The sequence below is a fragment of the Chrysochloris asiatica genome, unplaced genomic scaffold (genome assembly GCF_000296735.1).
Source record: "Chrysochloris asiatica unplaced genomic scaffold, ChrAsi1.0 scaffold00067, whole genome shotgun sequence".
In the NCBI taxonomy this organism is placed as follows: Eukaryota; Metazoa; Chordata; class Mammalia; order Afrosoricida; family Chrysochloridae; genus Chrysochloris; species Chrysochloris asiatica.
Genome location: NW_006408585.1, coordinates 13,793,177 through 13,801,382, shown reverse-complemented (window position 1 = coordinate 13,801,382; position 8,206 = coordinate 13,793,177). Strand labels below are relative to the sequence as shown.

The window sequence follows — 8,206 nt, the reverse complement described above, 5'->3', positions numbered from 1 at the left end:
GTGGTTCAGAGTTCTGGGACCATCCCCTGAACCTGCTTGGTCGGGTATTCTGTGTTGTTGTTGGCGGAGCTCTCTGCTATATGTCCACCCGATCCACCATCTTGTTTGTTCCCCTACAGCCCTATTCTTAACCACTATGCAACAATTAGTGGTAGGGGGTGCAAAGTGCAGCACCTTGACTTTGCCTTAGGATATAGCTGTTGCTGGAGTCATGGTTTGGTGATGTAGGATAGGCACTGAACTACTAACCATAAGATCAGCAGTTCAAATCTACCAGCCACTCCTTGGAAACACTATACAGTGTCACTATGAGTTGGAAATGATTCAATGGTACTTAACAGCTGCAAAATAGGTGTTGCTAGATGAACAAAGAGGCACTACAAAGTGAGAAAATAAAAAGGACGAGGCTGATAACTGATTGGAATACCTTAAAGGGGGCTAGAAGTTACCCAGGGAAAGAGACTTCCTGTGTAGCCTTTACATTGCATAAGACCATAGGTGGACTCCAGAACCCTATCCAGAATCGTCTGAGGTAGGAAATTTCCACTTGAAAGGACAAGTAGACCAGCCTGCAGCAGCTAGAAGAACAGAAGATACTTCATGAAAGAAATACCAGCAGGAAAAACCAAAAACAGTAACGGCAGTCTGATTGACTACTACAAGAATAAGCAAGCTGTTCGCCTGGGAGCCGTCAAGGCAAGTGGTCAGGTCCCCTCAGAGCCAACCTCCTTCCAAGAATAAGACTCAATGGGAATACATGAGCAGGCATGTAGTTTGGCTGGTGACCACATTGATCACACAATAAGGGGAAGTGAGGGAAAAAACAGCAATGAGGTTGTGAGCTGGGTCCGACCACATTTAATAGACTCCTGTGGACCCAGGTGGATACCTGGTTGGCCAGCTGTATAGCAAAACCTGGGGATTCCTGGGCCCAGAGACATGGCCACAAAGAAGTGGCACGGACAGTGAATTATCCAGCTGATATGGGATGAGGGGAGAAGCACAAGAACACCCATACTTGCAGACGGTACCCACTTGACCTGGCTTCAATGGCTGGATAATCAGAACTCGACTAGAAGAAGAAAGGAGAGGGGGAAAAAAAGAGTAACCCGCTACAATTTGATGAACTTTACCTATACTTATGAATGTTGTTGTTGTTGTTATGTGCCGTGGAGTCGGTTTTGATTCGTAGTGACCCTGTACAGGGTTTCTGAGGCTATAAATTTTTACGGGAGCAGATAGCCTCATCTTTCTCCCACAGAACAGCTGGTAGTTTCAAACTGCTGACCATGAGATTAGCAGCCTGATTCATAACCACTACGCTACCAGGGAACAAATCTTTACAACAAGGATCACTCCCATTCCCTTGGTACACAGGGTTGACAGGGATGAGCAACTTGAACACTGGCTACCCAAAATTGGGGGGAAGCTACAAAGGCAAGAAGTAACTGGCTTACAAGCTTTCAAGAGGGAGCCTAGTTCCAGACGGGTGGGAGAAGGTAGAATCTCCACTGAATGGTTTCCAACCTGTCTGGGAGGGGCTGATGAAAGAAGATGGGGATAAGACTCTTGTGGTACAATAGTGAATAATTGTTATCAGGACTGACTGTGAGGGTCAAAAATGTAAAGGTAGGTGTTTTGTAACAAAAGGAGAGGAGTGATTGATTTTGCAGTCCCTGGGACCATCAAGGGAGAAGAGTGGAGTGTGGGACCCTACCCAGAGAGGCAGTGATGCCAGAAATGGAGCAGAGACGATGACGTGCATGGACACCGTTGATGGCTGCAGTGGCTGGAGACTCTGGACTCAGCAAGGGAGAGGGGCTGTGTGCTGACAGCTGGTGAGTGGGGGTGGCCATGCCTGTGGGGTGTACCCTTTGGTTGTTTGATGATGCATGGAGGTGATTGTAACCATTGCAATGAAACAAAATATGATAAGATGCATATAAAACTGTTATTCTCCCATGTAAACCCACATAATTCACAATAAAAAAAATGACAAATCTGAAACACAAGTGTGCCAGGCAGAGGAATTAAACTCATAAAGAGGCTGAAAAGGAACTTTAGGTTGTAGAGAAAGAAAAGCATAGGGGCAGGAGGTGGGCCAAAGAGCCATGTGGTTGGGGGTCATCAAAGACAACAAAAGAGAGCATTTGAAGAAGTGACAAGTAATCAACTATGTTACAGGTGACAGGAAGCTTCTAACAGTTAAAGACTGAGAAGCTCCATTGGGGTTAACAACAGGGAGGTCATTGGGGACTTTGATGAAAGGGGTTTCAGAATTGGTTGTGGCTGCATGGGTATCCACAGTAGAAGGACTGAGTAAATGAAAAGTGAGCTATACTGCTTCATCAGTTACTAGTCAACTAAAAAAAACTAGCTTTGGTGGAAATAGGGGACACAGGAGGTCTGAAGTTTGAAGGAACTGTGTTATTGCCTGAATGTACTAACTACTGTTGGAGAGGGAGAGGTTGAGGACAGACAGACACAAAAGAGTCTTCCCAAAGAGGCTGAGAGAGCTGCCAACGAGAGCTCTGTGTCATGAGAGTCAGCAGCCAGCGAAATGAGTTCTTCAGAGTTGGAATAATGATTAGTAATGAAGTTTGGTAGCTGTTTACTTTTTCTCGTAAATATACAATATTCAAAACAATAGATGAAAGTACCAAAAAGTGACTTTTAAAAATTGTTGACTTGGATTAGAGAAAATTGATAAATTGAGAACATGATCAGAATTAAATAGAATAAAGCCAATGAATATTAATTATAGGGTGGCAGACTTCTTGTTGTTATTGTTGTTAGGTGCCATTGAGTCATTACTGACTCATAGTAACCCTATGCACAACAGAATGAAACACTGCCCATTGTGGGTCACCCTCACAATTGTTGCTATGCCCGAGCCCATCGCTGCTGCCGCTGTGCCAATCTATCTTGTTGGGGGTCTTCCTCTTCTTCTCTGACCCTCTACTTTACCAAACATGATATCCTTCTCCAGTGACTGGTCCCTCCTGACAATATGTCTGAAGTATGAGAGATGAAGTTTGGCCATCCTGGCTCCCAAGAAGTACTCTGGCTGCACTTATTTCAACACAGATTGGTTTGTTCTTTTGGCGGTTCATGGTATTTTAATATTCTCCTCCAACACTGTAAGTCTAATGCATCAATTCTTCTACGGTCTTCCTTATTTGACTGTTCAACTTTTGCATGCATATGAGGTTATTGAAAATATCATGGCTTGGGTCAGGTGCACCTTAGTCCTCAAAGTGACATCTTTGCTCTTCAACACTTAAAAAAAAGGTCTTATGCAGCAGAATTGCCTAATGCAATACATCGTTTGATTTCTTGACTGCTGTTTCCATGAGTGTTGATGGTCGATTTGAGCAAAATGAAGTCTTTGACAACTTCAATCTTCTTCCATTGATAAGGATGCCAGATTATAGGGGGGGAAAGACTGGGAAAGGATAAATTGTTGTTGTTGTCAGGTGCCATCGAGTCGGAACCGACTCATAGCGACCCCATGCATAGCAGAACGAAACAATGTTTGATCCTGGGCCAACCTCACTACTGCTGCCACACTTGAGTCCATCAATGATGCCACCTGGCTGATCCATCTCGTTGGGGGTCTTCCTCTTTTTCTCTGACCCTCCACCTTACCCAGCATGACATCCTTCTCCAGCGATTGTTTCCTCCGGACAATATGTCCAAAGTAGGAGAGACGAAGCTTAGCCATCCTGGCCTCCAAGGAGCACTCTGGCTGCGCTTCTTCCAAAACAGATTTATTGGTTCTTTTGGCAGTCCATGGCACTCTCAGTATTCTCCTCCAACACCACAACTCAAAGGCATCAATTCTTCTACGATCCTCCTTATTCACTGTCCAGCTTTCGCATCCATATGAGGCTATTGAAAACACAATGGCCTGGGTCAGGCGCACCTTAGTCCTCAAGCTGACATCTCTGCTCTTCAATTATTCTGAAGGAGTTGAATAGATGTATGACTCAAAAGTGAATACAATTCTAGAGGATAAAATGTGTAAAAGCATGTTTCACATTCAAAACTAAACACAATGTCATATTTGCTGACTAGTTTTGATTTGTTGCTACTGATGTACACTTAGCAGATCATGTTCTTAAGTTATTTTGTCAGTAGTGGTGATGGTTTATACTGAAGTATCCACATTCTCTTTCCTGGTTCCTCAGGCAATAGCTCTTCCCTACAACATGACTGGTCAGGATGAAATATGTATATGCAATAGTGACAAAACTTCTTCTTATATGACAGACACTAACTAGCTTGAATGGTGAGCAATTTTTTAATTTGGTCTATTGAATATCTGAGTTTACCTACCAAACAAATAAAACTTGCCGTGAGAGGACTAAGGAAATATGGTTTAAGTTTTCCTTTTCCCATGAGTATTATTTAGGTCTCTGATTAGTAAAAGTGTGGAATCTATTGCAAGGGAAAACCATGAAAAATGTGTAAGGGAGGACCCCAAGTATGATGAGAAGACTTGAAAATAAGACCTAGACGTTGATGAGTTGAAGAAAGAAGACTGCAAAGTTAACTTTAATAAAGTCTTCATATATTTACAAAGCAATGTGGCCATCAGGAAACATTGAAAGTCACACTAACTTGTGTTCTTACATTTTTTGTTTTCTAAAAATAGTTGTATGATTTTTTTAGGCAACATTTCATTGTGAAATTTTCAAACACCCAGAGGAGATGAAAATCAGTACAGTGTACAACTGCAAGCCCACCACTGTGTCTTAGTACTATTGTAACAGAAATATGGCAGATGGATGGGTTTAACAAACAGAAATTGATTATCCCACAGTTTAGAATGTCCTAATTCAGAATGTCAACTGTACAGGAAGGCATGTCAGTTCTAGAAAAAGGTTCTCAATCTTCCCATGGGTATATGCATTTCTCAGCACAGGGATCCAAAGGACATACTGCCTCCAGGCTTCTTAGTAGTATGAGGTCCCGCTGCTCTCTGTTAGCTTATTTGTTGTTGTTAGAAGCCTTCAAGTCTGACTATAGTGACCCTATGAACAACAGAACAAAACATTGCCTGGTTCTGCACCATCCTCCCAGCTGTTACTATGTTTGAGCCCATTGTTGCTGCCACTGTGTGAATTAATCTCATTGGTAGTCTTCCTCCTTTTCACTGACCCTTTACTTTACCAAACATATCCTTCTCCAGGGACTTATTCCTCCTGACAACATGTTCAAAGAATGAGAGACAAAGCCTCACCATCCTCACATCTAAGGAGCATTCTGGCTGAACTTCTTCCAATACACAAGTTCATGTTCTTCTGGCAGTCCATGGTACTTTTAATATTCTTCATTAATACCATAATTAAAATGCATTGATTCTTCTACACTCTTCCTTATTCATTGTCCAACTTTCACGTGCATATGAGGCTATTGGAAATACCAAGGCTAGTCATAACTTTTTATGACATTTGTGCTCTTGAACACTTTAAAGAGGTCTTTTGCATCAGATTTTCCTAATGAAAAACATTATTTGATTACTTGACTGCTATTTCCATGAGTGTTCATAGTGAATCCAGGCAAAATGCAATCTTTGACAACCACAAACTTGTCTCCATTTACCATGTTATTAGTCTCTTTGTGAAGATTTTGGTTTTCTTTACATTGAGATGCAATCCATATTGTAGTCTTTGATCTTCAGCAGTATTTTAAGTCCTCCTTGCTTCCAGCAAGCAAGACTGTCATCTGTATATCGCAGGTTGTTAACAAGTCTTCTTTTAATCCTGATGTCACATTCTTCTTCATAAAATCCAACTTCTCTGAATATATATGGTGAAAGGATACAACAACATTGGTGCACACCTTTCCTGATTTGAAACCATTCATTATCTCCTTGTCCTATTCGAATTAATTCCTCTTGGTTTATGTAAAGGTTGCTCATAAGCACAATTAAGTGTTCTGAAATGCCCCTCCCCCCTTTTTTGGCAATGTTATCCATAGTTTTTATGATCCTCACAGTCTAATGCCTTTGCATAGTCACTAAGTAAACATTTTTCTAGAATTTTCTGCTTTTAGCCAAGATCCATTGGATGTTAGCAAAGACTATCCCTTGTTCTTTGTCTTCTTCTGAATCTGTCTTGAATTTATGGCAGTTCCCTGTTGATGTATTTTTGCAACCATTTTTTGAATTATCTTCAGTGAAATTTTACTTGTTGTATGTGATATTAATAATATAGTTTGATGATTTTTGCATTCCATTGGGTCACCTTTCTTTGGAGAGTACTGGCGTGGTGCTGTTCAGACTGCAAAATGGTTTGAACTGCAAGGTCGGTGTTTCAGGCTCTCCAGCTGCTCATTGGAAACCCTATACCGGGTCGCTGTGGGTCAGAATCGACTCGAAGGCACTTCACAACAACAACAACATATATACAACATATGTATATATATATTTGGGGGGCTGGGTAGTGTACTTTATTAATGGTACATGACAAGACTGGGCTCTCTAAGCCCCTCCCCTTCTCCAGGGGGTCTGGATGGAAACTGAGGACGGGAGCTTCTCAGTGTGTAGGGGGGTAGACTCGGCCTAAGGACTCCCAGCAGCTGAGGGCCTCTCTCGTCCTCTAGTGCTGTTGCTGGGGCTGGTAGTCCGGGGGCTCTTATTCTTTGGAGGCCATGTGGACCATAAGATCCATCACTGTTACTGTAGCCGAATTCATTGTCATACCAGGAAATGAACTTGACAAAGTGGTCATTGAGGGTAATGCCAGTCCCAGTATCAAAGATGGAAGAGTGGGTGTCACTGTTAAAGTCACAGGAGATGATCTGGTCTTCGGTGTAACCCAGGATACCTTTTAGGAGTCCATCTGATGTCTGCAGCACCACCTTCTTGATGTCATCATATTTGGAAGCTTCTCCAGGTAGCAGGTCAGGTCCACGACAGACATGTTGGGAATAGAGACACGGAACGCTATGTCAGTGAGTTTCCCATTCAGTTCAGGGATGACCTTGCCCACAGCCTTGGCAGCACCAGTAGATGCAGGGATGATGTTCTGGGCAGCCCCATGGCCATCACGCCATAGTTTCTCAGAGGGGCCATCCACAGTCTTCTGGGTGGCAGTGATGGCATGGACTGTCATCATGAGTCCCTCCACGATGCCAAAGTTGTCATGGATGACCTTGGCCAGGGGGGCCAAACAATTGGTGGTGCAGGAGGCATTGCTGACAATCTTGAGGGAGTTGTCATACTTCTCATGGTTCACACCCATCACAAACATGGGGGCACCAGCAGAAGGGGAAGAGATGATTACCCTTTTGGCACCACCCTTCAAGTGAGCCCCAGCCTTCTCCAAGATTGTGAAGATACCGGTGGACTCTACAACATATTCACCAGCATCACCCCACTTGATGTTGGCGGGATCTCGCTCCTGGAAGATAGAGATGGGCTTCCCATTGATAATACGTTTCCCGTTCTCAGCCTTGATAGTGTCATTGAACTTGCCATGGGTGGAATCATACTGGAAAATGTAGACCATGTAGTTGAGGTCAATGAAGGGGTCATTGATGGCAACAACCTCCATTTTTCCAGGGTTAAAAGCAGCCTTAGAGACCAGGTGCCCAATACAGCCAAATTAATTGACTCTGACCTTCACCATCTTGTCTCAGGGATGCGGCTGGTTTTGCAAGAGAAGTTGCGGCTGCCTGTCGAATGGGAAGGTGCAGACTCAAGGTCCTATTTTGACTGTTGTGAACTAGTTTTAATTTTCTTTAGCTTAAGCCTGAACTTGCATATTAGCATTTGATGGTCTGTCTGTTCCATAGACTGCCCTTAGCCTTGTTTTGGCTAATGATATTAATGGGTCGGAACCAACTCAATGGCACTTAGCAACAAATTGAGCATCTTAATGGTCTCTTCCTACAGATGTAGTCAATTTGATCTTGTGTATTTTATCTGGTGAAGTCCATGTGTATTCTTGTCATTTATGTTGCTGAAAAAAAGGTATTTTTAATGAATAAGTTGTTGGTCTTGAAAAATACTATCATGAGATTTTCAGCATCTTTTCTAAAGACTAATAAAGTCAAACCCTGTACAGGGTCGCTATGGGTCGGAACCGACTCGATGGCACTTAACAACAACAACAACAATAAAGTCATTAGAATTATCCAACAATTGATTCTTCCTCTTTGTTTCCAAGTTTCACATTCCAATCACCAGTAATGATCA

The 8,206-nt window shown here is 42.7% G+C and overlaps 1 pseudogene; it reads right to left on the bottom strand.

The window, feature by feature from the left end:
• LOC102823714 overlaps positions 1 to 7,637 on the bottom strand; it is a 13,211-nt pseudogene extending 5,574 nt beyond the window's left edge.
• Positions 7,638 to 8,206: the final 569 nt, after the last annotated feature.